At 31.6% G+C, this 26,480-nt stretch overlaps 1 protein-coding gene and 1 non-coding gene across 5 annotated transcripts in view; both read right to left on the bottom strand.

The window, feature by feature from the left end:
- The window catches only part of LOC118190902 (sulfotransferase 1B1-like), a 246,669-nt gene that overhangs the window by 160,401 nt on the left and 59,788 nt on the right, over positions 1 to 26,480 (bottom strand). Inside the window, exon 1 of one of the 4 annotated variants that reach the window (XM_085807227.1) lies at positions 14,119 to 14,420. The exons of 2 other annotated variants lie outside the window; for them this stretch is intronic. The gene's annotated coding sequence lies outside the window, so the exon portion shown is untranslated. Of the gene's footprint in view, positions 1 to 14,118; positions 14,421 to 26,480 lie in introns of those variants that run through there. One more of the 4 variants, XM_035361697.2, reaches the window with a different exon arrangement.
- On the bottom strand, positions 22,295 to 22,383 carry TRNAM-CAU (transfer RNA methionine (anticodon CAU)). The gene is given in 2 exon segments: positions 22,295 to 22,330; positions 22,347 to 22,383. It is a non-coding gene; the product is annotated as a tRNA-Met (tRNA).

Here is a 26,480-nt window from a genome sequence, read left to right as displayed (position 1 = left end):
AGACTAAATAAAAATAAATAAGTACAAATCAAAATGATAGCATTATACATGACAGAAAAAAGGCGAATAGTAAACCTGAAAGAAACTAACAACGTTATTGCTATCATTGTGTCATTATGCTACACTTGAAACGTTTCTTACAAAGAATTTCCCAATCATGACCCTCAATAATTCTAGAAAAAATATATGAATCTAATCACATTGAAATTCATAACAGTAAAAAAACTAACTGCTAATAATCTATAAATAGAGAATTAAAATTATTAAAAAAAAAAAAAAGAAAAAACGAGATTTGTAAACAGCGTTGCTTGGCGACTTTCCAGATATTCCAAACGCAGTTTGGAAAATTTTGGAAAGTCTACACTTTGAACCATTCGTGCAATTAAAATATAAAATAATAACCGAAACGCTAAAAACCGAAAAATGGATGTTTTTGCTGTTTATATTTTGAGTAGTAACAGCATGAAAAGTAAAAGAGGATTGACTAAAATTTTAGTCACTGAAAAATAAGGACAGAATGTAAGATTTTGGAAATCCCTTTGTCACAGAAAGTGTCTCATACTATAATTTTAGCATAAGACAGATAACAAACACTTCATTTATTTAATGACAAATGCGCAGAACTACAGCCTGAATCTATTAAATGCATAGACGAAGGTAATTAAAAATTTAAGCAGTAATCTGTTTTACGCAGCCGCATTTAACGAATTCAATTAAATTACAAGTTTCCCACCTGCAAGTAACTGCATGTGGTTTCTAAAACATTAATTCAACATATTTTTTTTTTAATGAACTCTGTGTAACTTTACGTATGACTATCTATACTTAGAGTACTTCCTGGTAGGCGTAGTCTTACATAAGGTAAAGAAATAAAAACATAATCTAATGTACCCTTAATTTATATTTTATTTATTTATTTTTTGTAGTCAAGATTAATTTATTTTCAGTTTACAGAAATAGCAATATTTTTAAAAAACGACAGCAGTTTGCATTTTTGAATATATACAAAATAACATAAATAAAATCTAAGGAATTTGAGTGCAACTAACTTCAAAGGAAAGACTGTAACGTTAAATAACCATCTATATTTCAAAGAATATGTAAAGTGTTTTAGGTACAAGAAACAGAGTTATAATTTTTACTTCAGTTACTCACGTTGAAAACCATTTCAGTAACTCTAAATATATTTTCTTTAGAAAATAATTTTATTTTATTACAACGTATTAATAAAATTATTTTACAATAAAATTAATTTACAATACATACCTATTTTCCATGAATATTGGTTTGGAAATCATTGTTCCTCATGTGAAAATTAATTGCTGTTTTATTCATTACAGAGTAAAACCTTTGCTAGATGTTATTTGGCACTTTTTTATACCCTTAAATAACAATTTTATTTTTTTTTTGGGGGGGGGAGGGAGGAATTAGGATAAAAAAGAGGAAGTTCAGCAAGTTTTACAAAAAACATTGCTAGAGTAAAGTTTAAAGATTATGAACGTGCATCTGTTTGGAAGACAAACACATTATTCTATTTATGGTTTTTATATTTTGCTCTAATTTTGAAAGGATTAGAAAAAAGATTAAATTAGATGCATGATAGTTAGCACAAAAGTTTATAAAATGTATTGAAGATTAAAGCTCGAGTTCTATCAAAAAGGAGGTCAGTTTCTATAGCACTACCATTAAACTCATCCCAAATAAGCCATAAATAAGTCAATTAAATTTGATTGATCGATTCTAGTCTTAATTGCATAAAAATTGCATAAAAATTGAACAACTATAAATAATATAATGATCTATTTATTTATCGTTTCCAACTAATAACAACTTATTTAAATTACTTTTATTAACTTAAACTTTTCTATTAACATATCAATATAAAGTATTTTGGTTTGAGAGATATATAGTTTGTCTCTTTTCTCGTGGTTTCAGATTAATTTTGATTCGAGCTTGGGTATATTATAAAGTAATAATTTACAAAACTCTAATACTAACGCTGTGCTTTTGACCCTATTCTACCTATTTATGAAATCTATAATGATAATATAGTAATATAGTAATATAGTAATCTATAATGATAATATAGTAATCTATAATGATAATATAGTAATCTATAATGATAATATAGTAATATAGTAATCTATAATGATAATATAGTAATATAGTAATCTATAATGATAATATAGTAATATAGTAATGATGTAGTAATGTGTTGCAGTTGTCACTTTCCATTAGCCTGCTTGGCTTAGCTGAATGAATTAAATAAAACAGCTTCCCATGTCCATCTAGGCAGCTGAAACATAGCATGTAATGAACAGATCGCTAAATGAATGTATGTTCAAGTGCATATAGGATGAAAAAAGTAGAGTGGCAATATAATTGTCTTTTATCGGTTACTAGGTTAGATCGTACCAATATGCAAATTTATTTCGGTCTGAATGCCTAATAAAATGAATTAATATAGCGTGAAGCTTTGGTCGCCCTTGAAGATGACGATGGTAGTGGAAAGCACAACGGTATATAAAACGTTAAAATTACGCTTTTGCGTGCTATTTGAATTCTAAACTATTGTTTTTACCTTCCTGAAGACATGGTTATTAATGGAAAGGGACAGAAATGTCGATTAGCATTGGTTAGGTTAATCCAGCACCTGGGAAACCACAAAGTCGATGATGGCGTAGCCGAAGCCCAGCTACGCTTCATTTTTTTTTTTTTTTTTTATTACAGCACGCTATGGCAATAAAATATTTGCAATTTTGGCACTTATTTTTATGAGAAAAAAGAATGAAATCCAAATATTTGCATACATACTACAGAATGAAAGAACAAAAAATGCAAATACAATCGAAGTTTTAACAGCTTTCACTGATTTGCAGTAGATTTATTTCCAATTCTATGCCCCATATAACATCTAGTCCCACTTTTTAAAAGTACAGAATTGCCATTTTTTTTAAATGTGGTATTGTTTTATGATACGATAATCTGATTATCTTATACGCTCACCAACGGCCGAGCATTAAGGTCGTTGAACACTAATAGTTCGGTCAGGGGTTCGAATCCCGGCCATCCAAATGGCTTTATGGGCGTTTTCGTGGTTTTCCATATGTGTAACATGTGTCCCTTAGAAAGTCCCCCACGAAAACATCCCTCCTTTCAAGCAGATAGCTCGCCACAATCAAAGTGCTTTGCCTTAATCCAAATAAACCAAACCATTGTCTTATACAGAACGCCCATCTAACATATCGTTTTAACAATGAGCATTTTTTAAATTTTAGCTTTAGAAGAAAATTAAAATCGAAAAGTTCATTTATGTTAGTTTAATACCATATTTCTTCGACTCTAACGCCCTAATTACAGTACCTCTAACAAAAATAGGTACATTAATATTTAGCAAATATATTTTTGATAATCAAATTCAATTTATTAAACGAAAACATCTGTAAGGAATTATCGTATCCCCCCCCCTTGCATCCTCTTGTGATGTTAGCGTCCCAGCTAGCAAATGAAAGATCCATAGCTCGATTTCAGGCGAAAACATAGTTACTTTATAATGTTTCTCGGTCCAAAAATTCTGAGGTCTCCACATATTTGTTTATATTAGTAATTAGGAAAAATTAATTACCTCGTAATAATTATCATTTTGGAAAAAAATCTGCGATTTTAAGAAGCACTTGATTTTAGAGGCATATCGGAAAAAGAAACGTTTGTTCATATACAGTAAGAATAATATATACCATTGGCACCAAAAAATGTATTTAAATTAGTAATTTGCAAAAATTAATTACTTCGTAATAATTATCATTTTGGAAAAATCTAGGATTCTAAGAATCATTATGTTTTAGAGGCATACGGGAAAAAGACGGGTTTGTTCACCATATACAGTAAAAATAACAAATAACACTGGCACCAAATATTTTATTTAAATTAGTAATTTGGAAAAATTAATTACATCGTATAATTATCATTTTGGAAAAATCTGAGATTTTAAGAAGTATTGCATTTTAGAGGGATGCACGAAAAAGAAGCCTCTGTTCAACATATACAGTAAGAATAGCAAATAACATTCGAACGAAAAATTTAATTTAAATATCAGACAGACTATAGCGAGCGTTAGCGAAATTTTAAATTTTAAATATATCCTTCAGAGATAAAAGGTATAAAGAGTTTAAATGTTCATTTTCATATAATTTTTGCCTCTGTATATCAACATTCTTTATAATACATAGGTCAGTCAAAAAATAACGCCCAATCCATGGTAGCTCGAAACTAAATAAATAAATTTTTATATGCAGAAAGAAGCATTTGTCCTTTACCAACCTAATTTATAACCTATTGTTTTTTATATTTCTTGCTGTTGCAAGTAAGCCACCATGAGTGATCAATGCGAGACCCTACTATGCCAGCGGTGAAATCAGAGAATTCCTCTACAAATCTAGGGATAGCTCAACAGCATGGATTCACAGCTGTTGCCAAACTATGAACCCAACCCAATGAATCGAAGTAATGTCTATCAATGGCTTTAGAGGTTTCGGGGTGGTAATTGCAAAACCCAAGACCAGCTACTGTCAGGTAGACTGTCAACCGTCACAAGCAGTGAAAACGCTTTAGTCGTTGAGAAACTCATTCAAAATGACAGATGCATCACTACGAGATAAGTCACGGAATAACAGTTATGGAAAAAATACCTGTGTTAATGATAATCGAAAGACTAGAATACTGAAAATTTAGGCAGAGTTTCATAACTCTTGACAAGGGAGGTGTTGCAAATCAGGAAAAATATGCACGATGATCTTCTGCTAAGTTTAACTTCTTAAATGATAAGAACCTACAGAGTAAATGATATTGTTTCACTTATCTATCATCCAACTGAAATTCCCAAAATTCTCAGAGTACACTAAAAATAACAAATACGTATCTTCATGACAACTATGAATCTGTTTATTTTTTGTTCAACAGAATTGTAGATCTAAACAAAATATATCGCTCAGAAAACTAGCGTAAACGATGACTGCTGCGAAAAGAATTTCAACGAACACAAATCCGAGCTGCGAAAATGAATATGAAATGTAGATAACAGAGCTTGGGGAAAGGGGAATCCTGTATGGGGGTTTTTCCTGGCAGGCTGCCATCCACATGAATACACATTCATGAATCTGTAGAAACGGTTTAGCAGTATATCCTAAATATACCAAAATATACAGCAGACTAAAAATTATAAGCTAGAACATATTAGTAGAGCATTCAGAACTGATAACCGAAAGAGGAAACGTATTTGTATGTGCAGAGGAACACATGCTGTTTGAGTTTGGTAATAGAAGTAGATGGTAGTAAAATTCCGAATTTTATAGACTCAGAACGAATCTAAAGCAAAGTAAAGGAATGAAATTTCCATATTTATGATCAACGAAAAAAGACCTAAATTTTTTAACATAAAACGGACAGAATGAAATTCACGAAAGTCATGTGGGTAATGCAAAGCAAAAAGCCTTAAACTGTTTTTGTTTACTTTAAATTTTAATATACTAAAAACAAGGAAATCATTCTTAGAAGACATTCAAATTACGCTGCGTAATACTTTATTAATAAGGTGCAGGTCCTCGTCTGAAGGCGCAGTATTACTGTTTGGAAATGGCCGAACCAAGTCTTAAGTTTTCTACAATCATTAAAAATATCTTTAGACAATTTCTCTCGCAAAACAATGAGTGTATATTTCTTGATGATCTAAATAGAAAACTTTTCTAACTCTGTCTTATAGCATATCCGAGATGGGTTCAATGTATCGAAAGCAGGGAATTGTGTAAGAATGTGAGAAACTTTCAAGTTCACTTTCATATTCTTCAAACCACTCTGTCACCAGTTTCACAATGTGAATTAATGCTTCTTCATCCTGATGCACGGCACGTCCTTCTAGATGCAACGTTTGAATAACTGGGTCAACTTACAGCATACTTTGACGATGATGTGACCGTCAAGAATGATCAATGTTCCCAGTGACTTCCAAATATTGCGATCTAAACTATCATCAGTCCCACCTCCATACTTCACTCTGACATAGAAGCAGTCTAGTCAGGAGTTCTCTACCAGGCGGGGGGGGGGGGGTATTCAGAGTATTAGGGGGTGGAATGCGGTTAAACTTTAGCTATATATTTAGTTTTAGATGATGAATATAAAACAAGCTACTTTTATTCAAGTTTTGGTACTTATCAACCTTTTCTATATTTTCTGCTGTTTAATTAATAAAACACTTAAAAAATAATCTAAATTTAAATAAATTTATACGTATTTTTCAAGTTTTGGTTAGGAAGGAATGAACTGCTAGCAATGGTGAAAAAAAAAGGATGAAAACCCCTGGTCTAGATCATGTATCTCTAAAGAAGCTCTCTACGTATGAATCCTCTCAGAATTGAAAAACACGGTAAAAAGCGACACATAGCTAAACAATACTCATTTTATATTGTATACTGTTCAAGTTTTGCACTCTTGAAACCAACGAAGCTAACATTTAATATTCGCAAGATAACTGCTTTGGTTATCAGGGAACAGTGAATGTTAAACATCTGAAGCTTCGTAGAAACGAGTGAGTTCATAAGATTCATAAGATTGTTACGTTCTGCCACAGGTTGAGTAATCGTTTTGGTATGAGTTTTTGGGCTATTGTTCTTTTTAACAGTCTTACATCTTCTTTCAGATAACAACTCTTCCACAACAGTTATTCCCCCTGAACAACATTCCTCACTTTTCTAGATCAGTAGACATGAATTGTAGCTCACGGTGCTTACAACGCCATTTCGATTGAACAGAGTTAATGCAGAGACTCCCTATAATACAGCATACTCAGAGCAAGGTTTCTCTGTGCTATTATTAATTAAAGAAATAACAGCACAAATCAAACTTAATACACCAATAGCTAAATTTATTACTAATAACTTACTTTTTTCTCAGAACTAACAGATGATGTACGAAATAAATTAAAAAGTATTACTAAAAACTTGTATTCTGAAATTTTTTTAATAACACCTCAGAGGAGATCATATACACAAATTTTTAGAAAATGCCTCTTCCAACTGATAAGACTAAATCTTTATTGCTAAGTATAATTAAAACTGAACTAAAGGAATTTCATAGTCGAAAAATCTGGTGTTTCTTTCTGAATATGTTTTTTGAAAGTAAAATATTCTAAAGAGAAAAATATATTGGCATTTAAAAATAAACTGCGGCCTGAATGAATAAAAATGAAAAAAGTGTATAGAGTGGACTCTAATCTGAATCTTATTATAAATAGTTAATTAATCGTTAATCTTTTAATTACCATTAGAGATTATTTTTAATGCAAGTGAATAATTGTTTACATTTTACCGTATTAACATTAAAATAAAGAAATAATTTTTAAAACGAGATCTATAATTTGCACCTCTTCAACTAAAATTAAGGTAAGACGCTAGAAAAATTTCGTCTATCATATTTCAACGGAAATATCCATTTTTATAATTTTTTTGCGTGATATCTGTACGTACGGACAGAATAAAGTACATTTTTTTAAAATGGACAATAAAAAGGATTTAAAATGGATTTTTTTTGTGATGTCTGTACACATACACACACACACACACACACACAAAAAAAAAAAAAAAAAAAAAAAAAAAAAACTTTTTGAAATTCATATTGCCTGAGTCATTATATGGTTTCAAATGAGCTAGAACAAATTGTGTTCAAATTTCAGCCCAAAATATTGACATCTTGAGGTTCCACACCTCAAGTGAATATCTCTACTAACCTTTTTAATGGTTTTATTCTCTTGTGATGAATTTCTTTGCCAAAATGCCATTATTAGCCCGAGAAATTGCTTCCCACACCAAAATATCAAATTTAACGCCAAAATATGCTACTAGATGCAACATGGTTTCTAATCTGACTATTATTTCAAGCTTGAGGCAAGCAATCATGTGGCTTCCATGATCTTTCAACGACTTTTTATTGTTAATTAGTTGGCTGTTCGGTGTCTTTTGTCAGTCCTATTTTACCAGTCATTGTTTATGTTGGACTAAGATGGCCTCGACTATAAGTAACTCTTTCTGAGATCTTTGTCGTTCACAAATTGAATTGTTTTATATGTTTCTTGCACACCAATGAATTATTTCTTCGTCATCTTTTCCAGAAAATTGATGAAAATACATCTGGGTCATCAAAGATTTCTGAAACAGTAGGAAAATGCTTGAAAACATGTGAAATCTTTCTCGTGATAAGTTATGTCCCTATTCCAGTTGCTCTATCTGAAATTCACAAAAATACCTCAGTACTGACCAAAAATACCTCTTTTATATTTCCAATGCAGTAACCTCGGAGACATACATTTTAGAACTAGTAAACAGAAGCTCTGGGAAGATAACCCACTCAAGATGGCTCACTTACAGGCAATAGAATTCTTCTCCTTTATGTATCAACTGCCGAACTAACAGACGATTTGAGGTTACTAGCCGAATATATTATAAAAGTTTATGCGCGATCCTGGTTTGAAATTAAAAAAATCCCGAGAGCAACACATGAAGTATGCCATGTTCACGGAATGATCAAGAAAAGTTCATTCTTGCCAGAAAATTTTAAGGTAATCGTTCACAAAGTTATTCAGAGAAACTGTTATTTTGCTCACTCTGAAAAGCTTACGGAAGATGCTGGAAATTAAATGAGCACATATTCGTGAATTTGGCTTGGTAAGAATACTGAAAGCAAGAAAAACTGACTGGAAGGGGAAATATGACAATTTATGCTTCCCCAAATTAAATTTCAAAACAGAGGAGTATTTTGAGATGATTTGCTGGGACAGTCTCTTGAAACCGCCGGCTACATTGAACTTCAGTTTAAAATGGAAAGTTTGGTGCTCAGTTTGATATAGGAAAGTTTTTTTTACCATTCTCAAGTACTAGAGACTCATGTGATACTGGTGATAGAAGCGTATTGGCAACATGTGGTGCAGAAGCAAGGGATGGATTCATACACAATAAAATGAAGTCTCGGAACGTATCTACAAAGTTCGACACCAAGATGAATTTCTTTGGTTCTTTTGTATCTCAGCTCTTGTATGACATTGTAAGCTTATTTTATTATTAATGAATTCCAAGAGGGCATTTTGTTCTTGCATATTGCCCTTGGAATGCATTAGGCGCTTGGTTTGAGCGTTCGGCGCGAGGAACCTAAGTGGCCTCCTCTTTATTATCCATACGTCCTAAGCGGTCGTCAACACTTAGAGCTTCACAGACCACTACATATATCATTTTATATTTGGCGAACCACTAACATGAATTAAAAAAATCCTTAAATCAGACCTTAAAAACAACATATTAATACGCAAAAACAATATTCAACTTTCCAATACATGTAGTTCTAATTTTCATTTGTTAATATAATTTTCGAAACATTTAGTGTTCAGCAGCATGCCTTTATGAAAATTCATAATCAGAACTCATAATCAGGCTACGACCCTGATTATGAGTAACAATTAAAACACTATTAATATCTCACTGATACACATGTTTCGTTCACATGGAAAAATTATATAAAAAGTACAAAAATCTTCACATTTCCATATCACTGAAAAGGAGCTTCACGAAAAGCAAGAACAAACCGGCAAACGCAATATCAATCAACTGAAAGTGTTATGTCGAAAATTTTTAATTATTGTAAACATAATAATCATCTCTTACTCAGGAATGGCGCCATCGATCAACAGTTAGACAAAACAAAAACGGAAATTTTCAGTGATTCAATTATAAACAAGGATGCAGAGGGTTCTCATAAAAATCCATCAAGTTGCCTATAGACACGGAGAAAAACTGTGTTATTAATGACTACAATAGCATATGTTTGTAATTCAAAAAGAAAGAGAATTCCAGTGTGCGCTATTATTAATAACAGCAGTATATCCATGGGTGCCAATTCTGGCTTTCCAATGTCGCTAGATACACTTGGAAAAATAGCTAAAAGTTGCTAAATTCAGAAGGAATTTCGTTAAAACTAATAGCTAAAATTACAAAAAAAAAAAAAAAAAAAGTATAATCCATACTCCATAATAGAATTTTTTAAACTGAATCTTCATAAAAATATTAATAATGTTACAATTTTTCTGCGGACCGTCAAAACGTTTTAATGGACCACCGGTTGGCGACCGCTGTTCTAGATAAAAGTGGACTTTGTGCTCTACTGTTTAACCACTATGGTAAAGACACAGTGCCCACGTCCCCTGATACTTGTCACTTGTGGAACCTGAAGATGACGAGTGAGTAAGCTGAAACATTTTTACTGGAATTTTTTTACCAATTGTAACCATAAGTTGGGTCAGGAAGCAAAAATGTTGTAAAAAAAATCATTAAAAATACTATTAAAAATAGTTTGGTGTTTTCATTAGCATTAACACTGATTTTTTTATTTAACTCATGTGAAACCTGAAGATGACGAGCGATTGAGCTGCAATTTTTTTACTGTGTTTCTGTTTCATCGAAAAGAACAATTTTAAGAACAAGGTCAGGAAATAATAAAATTTGAAATTTTTTTGGCCTTTTTCACGCCACCCTACTGTGCGTACGTATGTATCTCACATAATCAAAAACGATTAGCCGTAGAACGTTGGAATTTTGTCTATGGAACTGCTATAACAACTAGTTGTGCATTTCCCTTTTTTATTGCAATTGTCAGTACCCCAAAAATATGTGCATATATCCAACCAACCAACACCCTTACCCGGGTTAAACGTCCGCACCCGGCCTTAATTTTCGCTATCTTTGGTCATAGACCTTTACTTACACTTAGAGAAATGTTTTAAGTGACGAAAATATTCATGCCAGACTTTCAAAAAAACATTGTCGAGAAATAACGATATCTAACTATTAATGCGGTTTCCCGGTTTCTATACTTATATTTGGGAAATTTTTACTCTATGAAAAAATAAATTGCAAGAAGTTTGACTCCCATACGACAAAAAATGACCGAAACATTTAATTTCGAAATTTGCAATTTTTGATGTCATTTTCAACTTGCATCTAGGAATCGGCTAATTAAATTAGAATAATTCGAGAAAATAAGTTTAAATGGAGTACAGCAAAAAATGTATATAATTTAATAGGCCGCACAAGGAAGTCATATGGTGCAAGGATATCAGGTTTTTTATTGCAGTAAAACTTTGAAAATTAATTCAATATTACAATGTACATATTATAGTGACATTAGGCATTTTGAAGCTGGTGACGTGAAACATCACTCGCCGTGACTCGAACCACGGACGAACCACGGTCGAGCGTGCTGACCATTACACCGTGAAGGCATGCTAAGAAGGCGGGAGAAATACCTTATATACTCCCCCCTTTTAAAGGGCAACTGGGAATTATAGAACCCAATTGCCAAATCCTGGTTGTGGAGATACATCATCCACCACCTTTTTAAGTTCGGGAGCCTCTGTAGAAATATTAGGTATTTTGAAGCTGGAGACGGGAAAAAGGAGCAATGCCCTCGCCGGTACTCTCGGACCTCTCGAATACGCGTCGAGCGTGCTGACCACTACACTACGAAGGCATGCTAAGAAGGCGGGAGAAATACCTTATAAAATTTTTAATGAAATTCAAATAGTACATGATGAACTGAGTATTTTGTCCCCAATGTTACTGGAAAACATTTTTTATTAAAATTAAAAACAACAGCTTTTAGCATCTTGTCTGGGCTACTGTTTTTTTAACAGTTTTTAACAGCTACAAAATATAATATATATATATAATTCTAATATATATTATATTTCTAATTCCGTATAATTCTAATATTAACTTGAAATTTTGCAGCAACATATGGACTTTAAATTTCATTGATTTTTTAATTAGGATTTTACTTGTTAGAAATATTTTAGTTTTAATAAGTATTAAACTATTATTTTTTTTACAGTTATAGGATTTTATGAAATTTATTACTTATTAATTTCAATTTTTGGTCTTTGTGAAAAATTAGTTCTAAATTTCTTACTTTATATCTTTATTGAACTTCAATATATATATATATATATATATATATATATATATATATATATATATATAAAGTTCAAGATGAGTAAAAATTAAGATATTATTAGAAAAAGGTGCAGGCGGAATATTTAAGAGATTTCAAAAGTAAAAATGAAAATTTAAAAAGGTGAAAGGGTAATTGTACGGGATGCAAATATAGCAATAAACATTAGTAATAACATCAGAATTAAAGAAGCAATAAAAAATTAACCGATGAAAAAGTAAATAAATGGTTAAAAATTATTAATCTACCCTATTTAATGTTTCAAACAGACCTTGACAACGGGTGAGTATTTAAAACATTAAATCGGTTGATTAATGAGAGATGAACAACATAGTTCTTTCATCGCAGCACTGTAAGATATTAAAACGTTGTAAATTAATTTGCTTATTGACAAAAATACATCTAGACAGTTCCCCATTACTGAAGAGCTCCGACACATTATCGTTTTTTTTTTCAATTTAAAATTAAAGTAATTAAAACTTGTTAAAAGAAAAATACTTACAAAGCAATTAAACGTAAAACACATAAGTTAAGCACTTTTAATATCTTAATGTTCATTTAAAACAATTTTAATAAAAAAATGTAGAAACGAAAGCCTGGGATGTCAAAATTTATATTTCCCTCTTTTTTTAATTTTGTTTAAAAGTTAATATTTAGCTTTGCGAATTGGCAATAACAAATGTTATTTTTCTCTTATTTAAAGGTAAAATCCTTCAGAGGTGCTAGACCGTAACATGAAGTTTTCAGAATGCAAGAGTCCACTCTCTTCATTTTCCCAACTTTTTAGAAAAGAGAAAAGAAATTATAATTAACTAAAAAATTTAATACTTTAAACATTTACATTTCTACATAAATATTATAAAAATAATAAATGGACAAAAGAGCACATCAAATATAAAAACTGACGTAAGGATAATACTTGACATCTGGCATTTTCAATAAAAGACTCAATGACTAAATGTTAACAATGGCACTTAAAAAAAGAAAGGAATTTAAAAAATAAATACAAAAGACACGCGCACAATCGTTTTGCTTCAGTGAATATTAAAACCTTTCTTGGAAATGTCACCCACAATTAGATTTTTAGCCCTTCGCAATCTCCAAACTGCGTTCAGCAATTTCATTTTTAACATGTTTGTACGTATAATTTCTAGCCGGCCTTGGTTATGGAAACTGTTAAGACAGAAAGCATTTCCATTTCATCATTCCTTCTCAATGAGTACCAGAAGCTTGTTTTTCTTATGTTATTTATTATTAATGAATTATTGCTCTATACAGTTTCATACTTACTTTTAAACAAAATCAAGTTCCAATCCAACGTACGTGTTAAATGTTTAACGATTTTTTAATGGTAAAAACACAAGCAATAATGCTATTAATATATTTAAAACAATTTTTTTTTTTTTTTTTTTTTTTTTTTTTTTTTTTTGTGTGTGTGTGTGTGTGTGTGTGTGTGTGTGTGAAATTCAAGCAGATAACGTAATATGAATTGAGCATTCTGTTTTAATGATTATTTAAATTCCTAGTTCGTATTTTACGAAAATTATGTAGATACATATGTGTTTCATTTTTGAAGTTTTATCCGTTTAAATATACAATACAGTATTTGATGTTAACTAAGATGATTAGAATTTTAATAACTTTAAAAATACATAAACTGCGTTTATTTTTAAGGGTTTAGTTTATTATGCAGTTAAAGATTAGATTATTAATCAGATTTCTTTAATCTAAAATTTACTAACTTATATAAATATAATATAAATCTTAAATTTTAATATTGTTTAAATTGGAATACACTCAGAAAATTACATTGATGTGATAGTATAATAAAGCTGACATGACAATGCAGAAATGAAACTTTTGAAAGAGAGAAAACGGAGAAAAATTATTATTGTAAAATTTTAATTTATATTTACTTAAATGAAGCGAATCATATAATTAGAAGTTTTTAATGTTTTTCCATCACATTTAATGGATTGAATAATTAACAGAAAATAGGAAATAAAAACAAAAATTTCCATATAATTATAAATTTAATACAGTTATGTATATTTAATCAGAAAATGGTAAACTTACCACATAAAAAAAAATCTCCAAAATTTTCTCTTAAGATCAAAACAATGTCCCTGTTTGAATCATATATCCTTTCAGTTTATGAAAGAATAAAAAGTAAATATCTTCACAAAATCACAAATCCAAAGTTTCTTTTGCATTAACAACCGAAGAAATTAATAGAGTCCGAAATTCGGACAGTTGTTCTCTTGAAAGAGATGCGAACATCTGCAATCTCTTCCTCAAAAGTTTCTTTTTCAACCTCTAAAGGGATTTATTAGATCAGCACTATGAGAAGTTGCTCCTATGAAAGCATAAGAGCATCTAGCTGTGTTTGATATTCGCGAAAATACTGACACATGCGCAGTTGGAGCGCTAACTGTGACGTCAGAATCGAAAGACGAATAAAAACGTCTGCTCCGATTTTGCGCTGAAACAGTCACTTTTATTACAGCACTCGTTATCGTGCTTTTACTGCCTTACAAAAAAATGTTTTTTTATTATTTTTTTATGGCCTGCATCATTTTAGCGCAATAATATTTTTCAATGCAACAGTCGTTCCGCATTATATCGTATTTATTTATTTACATTTCAAATTGAGGACTTTCTCAAAATATGTCGAATTAATTTAATTCTTTCTTTCTCTCTCTCTCTCTCTCTTTTTTTTTTTTTTTTAAGAAATTTGCTTATTTGTTTCCTAAGAGGCTGTAAACATTGGGAAACGTGAATAAATATTTGGCTTCTCGAATTTTGTTTTACTTACTCATTGTAAGTAAATTTGGCTACTTAACTGATTTAAATATATTTAATTAATTTTTAATAGCAAACAGAAGATATTAACTAATTGAAACTAGTTTAAATCGCTAATAAAGCATACTTATTGAAAAGAAAAAATCATACTAATTTTAAAAACAATGGCTCGTAAAACCTAAAATAAGTGTTGCATTACCTATGAACGCTTTCTAACTGAAGTGGTCATTAAATTGTGTAGCGTGTTTCCATGTTTACGTTAAATATAGACCTATTAATATATTTTACTAAACAAAAGAAAATTTTCAAATACAGTTGGTAATTCTTTTGCTGTATTTTCATTTAAAAAGAATTACGAAATTACGACAAGAAAAATTGTCTATCAGAACATTTCATCAAAAATTTAGAGTGCCCGAATTATTATGTGAGTTCTAAATAACACTTTTTGAGTAAATTATTTTAGAATATTTTGATGATATTTATTTTACAAAAAGCAAAGATTAAAATAGAGAGAAAAGATATATTAGAAAAAAAAATTAGTTTATGTTTTAATATTTAATAAAGACGTATGCAAACAAATTTCAGAAATAGAAGTGTCCGAAAACAAATGTCAGCCGCTGTGTAACTTACCCAGTTCTTTTCATTTAATACGCTTTTATACGCATTATTGTTTTTCATAAGTCGTACGTTTATTTGGGGGGGGGTGGAACTGTTTTATTCTTAATGAAGTAACCGATGAAAGGGAAAACATGTTAAAATAAGAAAGTAATCGTTGCAAGTTCCCAAGGATTTTAAAGTAATTTTCAGTTTTTATTAAATAATAATTACAAATAATTTAACCTTAATTAAACTAAATTATCCATAATCGAATGCTATCTATTAATTGTGCAGTTTAACAATAAGCGTAAATTATGCATGAATCATCATTAATTATTAAACTAATTCATTTACGAAACGTTTACGATTTTAATACATTCCTTACATATTCAATCAATGCAACTCTTCAAAGTTTTATATATATTTCAAAACTTTAGCTAAAAGTTATGTTAAGTATTTCTGTATAGGATTAACTACACATTGAAATATTTTTATTGGAGGGGGGAACTCTGATTAAGAAAATGTAAACATTCAGTAAGGGAGTTAAATTAATTTTAGAAAAATCTGCAGTTTCCGTCCTTGCCTACTCATCTTTCCGGCAGCAGTTATTAACGTGTTTAAGTATCCCGCCAAAGATGCTAACTTTTCACAATTTGATTATCTGCTATATATAGGTATTATATAACCTATAAAATTAGTCAACGCTTAGCTTATTTTTAATGGAGAAAAATTGTAACAAGTTAGCTTGAACAAACAACCGCCCAGACGGTACAGTAGTTAGAGGTGCCTGACTGCAGTGCCGAAGGGCCCGGGTTCGAATCCCGGAGAAGGCGTGGATGCAATTGTTTGTCTCTTCATAAGAGGCAAAGGTGACCGATCTATCAGATGCCTCCAAAGAGAGCACCGGAGTGGCCGATACCGACATAGGGCAAGTGCCCGCCAATGAAAGGAAAAAAAAAAAAAAAAAAAAGGTCTTGAACATTCGTTCAAGACCTTTTTTTAAAAGTCGAGTTTCATGACAATGAAGTATGTCATAAATAAATGTCAAAAATATAAGTGAATGGAAAATTAGACCTTTTTACTATAACTTTTAGTTTACTACCCCTGGCATTTTTTTCTGCTTATTCAAGACCATGATTAAACAGAACGGCTAGCTTATTCCTTAGTGCGACTCCTCGCCGACGCGATCCTCGAAGGGGGGGGGTTAACAGGAAGTAGTCTGACGTCACTATGTTGCATCTGCTCTAACTTCGCCTGTTTAAAACTAGCAATTTAATTTTAATCACATATATTGCTTTCTAGTAAAGCAGTGTCAAAGTCAAACTGGCAGCCCTCGTAGTAATTTTATGCTGCCTGCGAATAAATTTCCCGTAAATTAATTAGCATCATTATGACAAGAATTTGAAGAAAACGTTTAAGATTTTAGTCTGGAATCCAGTTTTACATTATATTCATTACCAAAAATGAACGAAACTCTTCAGAAAATCTAGAAATAGAGCTAATTAATTTACTTTGTGATATTAATCTTGTTCAAAGATTTTAAGATACAAATTTGATTTAGCTTTTATTAGTACTTGTCAAAAGTTAAATATTGTTGCGTGCGTACGGGTTCGTTATGAAATGAATGCACAAGTCCGATGAAAAATGAACAAAAATTTATTATTATCACAACAAAAATGCTTAAATTTTCTCAATTTATCATGCAGTATTACAATATCTCACAGTAGTTATCTTTTAACTACTCAAATGTCCAATAGAACGTAATTCAAAACAGCTAAAGAACGCTAATCCGCGAATTCGCTACAATCAACAAGAGCAGTTTTCTAAACAACAACAAACTAAGCAACTAACTACGAACTGAGATGTTTTCCTCCTTTTATAACATTTTAAAATCACGTGCTAGAATTTTCCAGTACTTTCTCGAAATGAAAAAGAGTTATTTATTTATTTAATGCACGCGCTCTTGTATTTTTAATTTTTCCGGCTTAGCTTTCTTTTAATATTCGTCACGCGCTGCACTGCGCGAGAAATAAAACCATTTAATTTATAATTGAACTAATATTAGCTTTTTAAATACCAAATTCGTAACACTGCCCCCTTCCCAAGGACTGCACGTCCCGGGCAGTACAATCCCTGGACAGGAAGCTAAACTTACAACTGTGGCATGAACATTACATTACAATATCAAACAACATGAACAATAAATGCAATAACTAACTTAAACAAATCAAAGGCTATTAAATACTAAATACAAAACAAATACTAAATACGAATCAAATACTAAATGCAATCAAATACTAAATACACATTTATAAACAAAAAGGACCATGGTCTGATACTATTTACAATTATTTACATTACGTACTATGGCCATAGTAATAAGCTAACCTGTCGTAAGAGTTCGAAGACTCACGGATCCGAACCAAGACGTCATTCGTGTTCAGCACTGTATATGGACCATCCGAAGGTGACTGTAATTTAGGACTCAGTCCTTTTCGTTGAATTGGGTTCCACAACCACACCTTGTCTCCTTTGTTGGATCTCTGTCTAGTAGCTCTTGTGTCGCATCTGATCTTCATTTTCTCCGTCGCCAAGTTGACTCGCTTTCGTGCAGAACGGTGCATCCCCTCAAACCGGGCCTGGGCATCTTGGATGTGTTCCTCAGGCGATGAAGGCGCATCCGTAGGGCGACTAAACAGGCTGTCACAAGGCAGACGAAGGTCTCGACCGAAGAGCTTCTGGGATGGAAAATAGCTGGTAGTCTTGAGTTTCTTTTCGACCCTAGTATGATTTCGGCAGCTTCCCGAGCTCGATCTTTCGGACAAGGCGTCCACATTTCCAGGCGAGCATCCCTTTTGAGGATGGATAGTCATGCCATCAGATGCTGAAAGCAGCTTGTTGTTTTTGAAGTCTAAGGAAAAATTGTATTTCCTTAAAAAGTCCAATCCGAGTATGCATGGATCTGTAATATCCGCCACATATGCCGTGTGATGGTAGGCGGCACTTCCAAACGTGATGTTCACGTTTAACTTCCCAGTTATGTCGATCTTATCTCCAGACGCAGTCTGAAGGGTAACACAGGATGGCGTCCAAATAAATTTATCTTTAAACTGTTCAGCTAAATCTTTCCTAATGATGGTAACATTAGCTCCTGTGTCAATGATCATATTGCAAGGAACTCCATCGATATTCCCATTGATGGACAGTCCGTTATTGTTGCCACTCACTATAGAGATCTTAAGCGCTTTAAAACAGGGTTTTTCATTATCTGGCAACCTCCGTTCCTTGATATGGTCATTAATTTGTTTCCTGCGTCGTTGCTCAGAAATTGTCTCAATTTTCGTACCCTGGGGTGTTCTGCAATTCTTTCGTACGTGGCCTTCAGCTCCACAGTTCCAGCACTTTGGTTTCTTGTCAGTCCTTTTCCTTCCCGTGGCATTTAATTGTCTCTTTAAATCGTATGCCTTATTTTCCGTGCTCTGGGGAGTTCTGCAGTTCCTTCGTAGGTGGCCTTCAACACCGCAATTCCAGCACTTTAGGGTCGGTTTTGTTTCACCACTATTCCGTCTTAAAGCATTCACTGGTCTTGTCAACTCATCCGTTTTATTATCCGTGCCCTGGGGTGTTCTGCAATGCCGTCGTAGGTGACCTTCAGAACCACATCTCCAACATTTTACAGCCACTTTGTTCTCACTGCTACTCCGTATCAAAGCATCGACTTGTCTGGATAAATCATCTAAACGAGCCATCAATTGGTCCCCTGGGTCGTGGACTCGCACAGATCTGACTGGGTAGCTATCCCTAAGAGTTGCTTGCTGGGCTGCCTCAAATTTCATGGCATACACTAAAGCGCTTTTCAAATCTTTAACATCGGCCATTCGCAGTGCTTTCTGTATTTCAGGGTCCCGGATGCCATCGATGAAATATTGTAGCGACAGAATTTCCCTCGTTTCTCTCGGGCACTCCGTAAAGGCGAGGTGGGACAGCCTTTCAACATCCGTGGCGAGTTCCTGGAGTGATTCGGTGGGCTTCTGTTGACGGGATTTTAATTGAAGCCTGCTGTAGTCTTTTAAACACTTCTCCCCAAAGCCCAACTCCAAGGCGCCGGACAGAGCTTCGAAATCTAACCTTTTGTTTTCGGGAAGAGTCTGAAGGATATCCGCTGCGTCGGCTCTTAGAGAAGCGGCGAGATGACAGGCCTTAGCTTGGGAATCCCATCCATTCGCATCCGCCACGATAGAAAATTGTGTCTTATACACCTGCCAGGAGGTCTTCCCACCATATGTGGATAGCTTCAGAGGTGGACGAGCAGGCATTGGTAAGAATTTAAAATCATCACTCCTGCTCCCTGCCGACGCTACGAATTTCTTTAAAGTATCCATTTCTTTGGCAACTTCAGAAACTCTCTCATCAATTTGTTGTTCGATTTGGTGTTGGACGGCACAAACTCTTCCTTCAATTCGTTCCTCCACAGCAGAAACTCTCCCTTCTATATGTTCTTTTACAGAAGAAACTCTTTCTTCTATTTCTTCTTTCACCGAAGAAACTCTTTCTTCAATTAGTCCAACTTTATTTTCAACTGTGTCAATTCTGCCTTCCATAGCTTCAAATTTATTTTCTATTATGCAGGTAATCTCTCTTTTCATTTCTTCTTGACCTGCTTCAATCTTTTCTTGACCAGCTTGAACGGCTTTCATTTCGTCCTTAACAGAGTTGACGGCCCCTTCCATCTTTCCTTGGCTAGATTTCATCTCTTCTTTCATTTCTTCTTTAAACGAGGCAAAGGCTGTTATCAATTGCCTTAACTGCTCTTCCATCGCTCTTGTTATTGGCATTCAAATCCCACTTCTGACACCAAAAATTGTTGCGTGCGTACGGGTTCGTTATGAAATGAATGCACAAGTCCAATGAAAAATGAACAAAAATTTATTATTATCACAACAAAAATGCTTAAATTTTCTCAATTTATCATGCAGTATTACAATATCTCACAGTAGTTATCTTTTAACTACTCAAATGTCCAATAGAACGTAATTCAAAACAGCTAAAGAACGCTAATCCGCGAATTCGCTACAATCAACAAGAGCAGTTTTCTAAACAACAACAAATTAAGCAACTAACTACGAACTGAGATGTTTTCCTCCTTTTATAACATTTTAAAATCACGTGCTAGAATTTTCCAGTACTTTCTCGAAATGAAAAAGAGTTATTTATTTATTTAATGCACGCGCTCTTGTATTTTTAATTTTTCCGACTTAGCTTTCTTTTAATATTCGTCACGCGCTGCACTGCGCGAGAAATAAAACCATTTAATTTATAATTGAACTAATATTAGCTTTTTAAATACCAAATTCGTAACAATATCTTAAGTTACGAATTTTTGTATTAATAACACTCGCTTTGTTTTTGAGTACATTTACATGAGCACTTTTTTTTTTTTTTTTTTTTTTTTTTTTTTCCCGTAGTTGAAAATTAGTACGTCTACGAAAAGAAACAGACTGTCGATGAGTATCTACAATTTGTGATAACATTTTTAAGTAATTTCCGTCCGAGGTTACAAATTTCATGAAAATCGAAACGTCATCAGGTGATGTAGCTGAAAAGTGTAGTAAAAAACAAAGATGTTTACAATAATTTACATACAAATATTATTTTTTTTTCTGTTTTATGTCATAGAAAAATCTAATACATAAAAGAAAGGGACTAGTTTTTCATTAATTATTCTCACGTTTTGTCCCTCTTGGGAAGCTTAAGTACATTTTTTTTTAGTTTAAATTAAAGGTAAGTTACTTAGTAGTTCAATATATTACTATTAGTTGGATAAATGTCAGTCTGAAAATTTTAATATTTAACTATCTGTTCGAATTCCAGAATGTGACCAACAGAAATTTCTTGCACATACCAAGTTCTAAATTTCAAGAAAAATGTAAATATAAATTTGATATTATTCTTTGCGCTATTTTGATTCGTATGTTTTACAAATATCTAGTAAAAAGTTTTTTATTTATTTAACAAACTTTGTTTTGCTAAAAAAATTAATTCAGCTTTTTATTATTTATTTATTTATTTATTTATTTTGTAATTGCTACATCAGTTGTCTTAAGTTCTGACTTCCTAAGTTCAAGGGTGGGAGAAGAATAAATAAAAATACCAATAATAATTTAATAGCCAAGTACATCTTTAACTCGGTTATGAAATAAGTAATCATGCTTTCCATTCCTTGAAGATTTAATCAGAATTCTATAAAAATTAATATTTTAATTATTATAATAATGATACTGGAAAACTAACTGTTTTTGTTGCAATTTTTGTAAGCAATTGAAGGATAGATGGGACACATTAACCTCATAATTAAATAATGCAAGTGTCAGCTTCATAATTAAAATTCTAATAATTTTGTGATAAACTGCCTTCTGCCTATAACTGCAAAATATATTAATATTTTAAAATAATATTTCTACTTATTCTGTTTCTTAGTAATTATTTTTTACATAGTATCAGTGAGAAAACAGAAAAGTTCTTGGGTGTAAATTGATAAACCGATTTTTTAGATACAGCAGTATTAGCAATAGTAGAATAATATCGTATTTTTCATGTTCTTGCGCGGTAAGGGGGTAGGTAAAACAGCTTCACATTTCGCAATCAACTTTATATTTTCATTAAATAAATGTTTATTTTGCTAGCAGAAATGTTAGATTAGAACATGGAATGAAAATTTTTCAAGACGTTTAATTCTGCGCTTAGAAAATTCAAATTAATCAGATAAGGTTTTAAACTTCGAAAAAATTAAAAGTAATAAATTCTCAGTTCATAACTATCTTTAAATTGTGAACTTCTAATCGAAAAAGGTACTTGCCCCGGGTGAGGATCGAACTCACGACCTTCAGATATCTCTTTCGAGGGATTATGAGACTGACGCGCTGCCTACTGCGCTACCGAGGCTTGTCAGTAGACGGCTTAAAATGTCTACTCTACATAAAGGAATTGCAAACAGCTTTTAATTGCAATATTATGGGTATTAAATATATTCTATTTCCTCATCTTAGAGATTTACTTTGCCTTCACATTCAGTTCTTTATTGCTATTAATTCTATTGTGAGCAACAAGATTCAAATATTAAACTTTTTTCACGTATACCTGAAATGAAAAGTAATCAAGTAAATTAAATGGTTTAAGATCTAGAAACATGCTTTTGGGTTGCATATTTATTTTTACTTTTGATTGAAGGAAAAAAAATAACCGGAATATTTGTTCTTTAAAAAATGGATCTAATTCTATTTACTGTAAGTCTTTCCCTTTATTCTCAGTTTTTACGTAAATAAGGTTATTGATTTTGTTTTCCCTAAGCATCATAAATATTAGTAGTTTTTCGAAAATTTTATCTCTACTTTGAATTTTTGTTTATTCGCATTTTAAAGGAAACTAAATTATGTAATGTCTACAGTCGAAAAATTTTTATTTATTTATTTATTTATTTATTTTTAAGGTAATGAGAGTTGTTCATTCATTTAAAAATACAGAACAGATATTAAATGAAAACAAAACAGGAAGTAAAAAATTGGTTTCGTTATTTTTTTTAACAGTTCTTATATGGTCTGTGATGTCCATGTTCTTTTTTAACAGCTACAAACAGTATTTAAATTTAACTGGAGTTCACTGGCCTCAACTTCTGTACAGAAATGGATTTCAGGTATCCGGCATTTCCAGTAATCCGGATTCCTTGTTCTTTAAAAATCACGTAAAATTAAACTTTTCTTATTTAAAAAGTTTCTTATTTAAAATTAGGAAAAAAAAATAGTTTGATTTATTTTTTTAAATTCTAATTAAGGTTGTTCTCCCCCTTTTTTTTAATTATTATTTTAAATAGTACGTTGGTTCGAGTGTTTCTGTTCTTTTGCCGTTAATTTATCTCGCTATTTTTAATTTTTTCTCTCGCCCTTTCAGCAATAATGCAATATTTTATACGGGCCAAAACTAATGTATATTATATTGTTAATTATACTACTATATTCTTTTACGCCGATAAAAAATAATGACAATAAGAATAATTTAATTTCATTCCAGTACAACACAAATAGTTTAAGCATTTTGTTTTAGATAAACTGAAAATGTCTTTATTTATTCATGTTAGTATAATAAAATAAAAAGAAGACTATGCAGTATTTAATTTTTAAGCTTTACCTAAATGAAAATTATTTTCATTGTTTTATTTCATTTTAATTTAACTAGAAGTAAATAATATATTTAGACAAATGAGAAACGATTACACGATTCAGTTTCGTGGTGAAAAAAAATGCACCCTTCGTATTCTGTTTTACGAGAAAAAAATTAAATTTTTTATAATTCTAAAATTTTCTTTAAATAAAATACTACAAAAAATTCCTATTTACATTTTGGGTAGTGCGGGGAGGAGGAGAATTACCGATTACCGAGATTATTTTCAACTATTCTGTTGGCTTCTGTGATCTCAGTTACTTCGAATATTTAAATTTGATGAAAAAAGATTAAAATATCAGAAAATCACAAGAATGTTGCAAATTTTGGCGCCATTATAGCCATTAATGATATTAGATCATTTATTATAATAACGCTGTAAAGACTTTATTTTGTTCTAAACAATTATTTTTATTTAAAGAAACTTTCCTCTCCCTTCTAATTTCAAATTCCTTCCAGAATGCAAATTTAAATGACGTATATGCGAATCTAAGTTAGTTCGGAAATAGTATTTAAGTAGAAGACGAAAGAGTTTAAGTCCTGAATTTATGTCGCGAGTTTGAAAGTAGCTTTGTAGTTGATAGTTGGTGCCAGCCATTTTTTACATTATACTGATATTCTATGCTCGGCTTTGTTGTGATGCTTTCAGCCGCAGGACGCATAGTTAAATTTTAGTGTATTGAGTGATTTATATATAGCAGTGCGTTAGCGTGCATATTATGAAATGTATAGTGCATGATAAATACAGTATTTAATGTATCTAACACATGTAGAGTTAACGTGATGAAAGATATTGAGCAAAGCAATTATGAATATTCATCTGTATAGAATGTATTACGCTTCATGTATAAAATGCAGTGGGTTGCCAAACAAGACACCTGTACTTTGCATGTGATATTCACAGCAGTAAGTAATGATTGTATGTTTCTGCAGTCTGTAAATTTTTTTTTTCCCTTAATGTGTATTTCTAACAGTTTTTTAAAGCTTTTTGTATTAAGAATTATGTTCTATATAACAAAGAGTTACTACCAGTGCCTATGTTATTTAATCAAGAGTAATGTTCAGTGTAATATGTAGCCAATACACACAGTGCATTAAGTATAGAAATGAGTTTTGTAAGGTGTCTTAAATATAGCGCAGTGTTCAATGTAATATGTATTATAAAAATTTTAGTGTACTGAGTGTTTTATATATAGCAGTGTGTTAACGTGCAATGTAACCAGTAGAATGTTTAATTACAAAGTTAATTTTTGGTATGTTTTAAGAATACAACAAAATTTATGCAACAGTGAACTTTTAACATAATGTTATTTAATCAAAAGTAATATGGGCTGTACTGTGTCCTTAAATTTGCATTTGTATATTATAAGTACAGCACAAAGTAAACAACGTGTATTTCTGGATGCAAATGTTTAATTTGTTTGTAATGTGCAATTTTGCTCTTTATTTAAGAACTCTTAATTTATTTATCTGTTGGCTGAGTGTGGTGTTAGCCACTGCTCGACGCTTTAGATGATATAGTAATTTAAGATACAATTAAATTGTAAAATGAAGAGTTATAAATTTCCTATTCGTCGGCCTTCGGTCAGAATATAAAGTGGCTTTAGGAAGACAAATATTTTTTATTTAATCTAACATTTTTAATGAAGATTTTATCACTGGAATTTAAAAGAGTTAATAATTTAAAACACTATCAAAATTTTTAAAGCTTTTTCCTAGTTACTTAATACATCATGTATGTAAACATTGGGTTATGGAAAAATACGCGAGTGTTATACTGCTTCATGGACTCGTTTCTAAGGAAAACTGGCTTGTATTTACATTCCCCGCGAGAAATGCCAAGAAAAATTCCATGTAGCCAGCTCGTTAGCCAAGATATGACTACAAACTGAACTACCTATAATTAGAGGTTCTACCGCTCGGCCGTTTTTTAACACACACGATATCAGAAACGACTTTTATTATGTTGCAACAAGGCTCCAAATGTCCATAAAAATTATCAGCTGAATATACTTTAAATTAAATAAAATTTAATTTATGTAAATTAGGTGTATTAAAAATTTAAAATAATAAAGGAATTTAAATTACCAAGGAGTGCATTTATTAGTGTTCAGTTGTACAGTCCTTTAAACAAAAGCACAGTCATTAAATATGAAAAAAAATTTAAATTAAATATCTTAGTCACAGCTGAATGGCTGCTTACTAAGAATCGGCTACGCAGACAAAAATTCCTTCATTTCATGTACTTTCTTTTAAATGTCTCAATCTGTTAACAAGTAACAGACTGTTATCAAGTAACAGACTGACTGTATTTGAGAAAATTAACAATTTATAGTTTGTAAATTGGCAAAATTGTAACAATTCGGTACGCACTGTAACGATTGTACCTTGCAAAATCAATTAAAGGCCTTATGCTTACAGCAGAGAGAACGCTTAATACGGATTGCTTCTTCTCATCTATTAGTTCCGAGACATAATAGTGTCTACGAATCTTTATTTTACCAGAACAGGACTTCGTATGTTGGGGTAAGAGAACTGTAATTAAAAATAAACTTTTAATGTTTTATTTGATCGAAAATAATATTCCTTAAGAAATTATTTAATTCATTTCATTAAAAATTATTATATGAAACTAGTTATTCGCTTCTCTACTTAAGATTGTAGATGTAGGTTCGATTCCCTGCGGAACTCTGGCAAATACAGAAAAGAGAAGCTAAAACTGACATTTAGTCATGGACATAAGTTGAAGCTATAATGTGCTACATTTAATTTTAACATGAGTTAGAGCTTGCTATAACCAAATCGTCAGCTCTTTCCACTACAGT

This window comes from Stegodyphus dumicola, chromosome 1 (genome assembly GCF_044657685.1).
Source record: "Stegodyphus dumicola isolate Sdum_Otavi_A_Nest chromosome 1, ASM4465768v1".
Taxonomy (NCBI): Eukaryota; Metazoa; Arthropoda; class Arachnida; order Araneae; family Eresidae; genus Stegodyphus; species Stegodyphus dumicola.
Note: the sequence above shows the minus strand (reverse complement) of the source record. Positions and strands in the feature narration are given on the sequence as shown.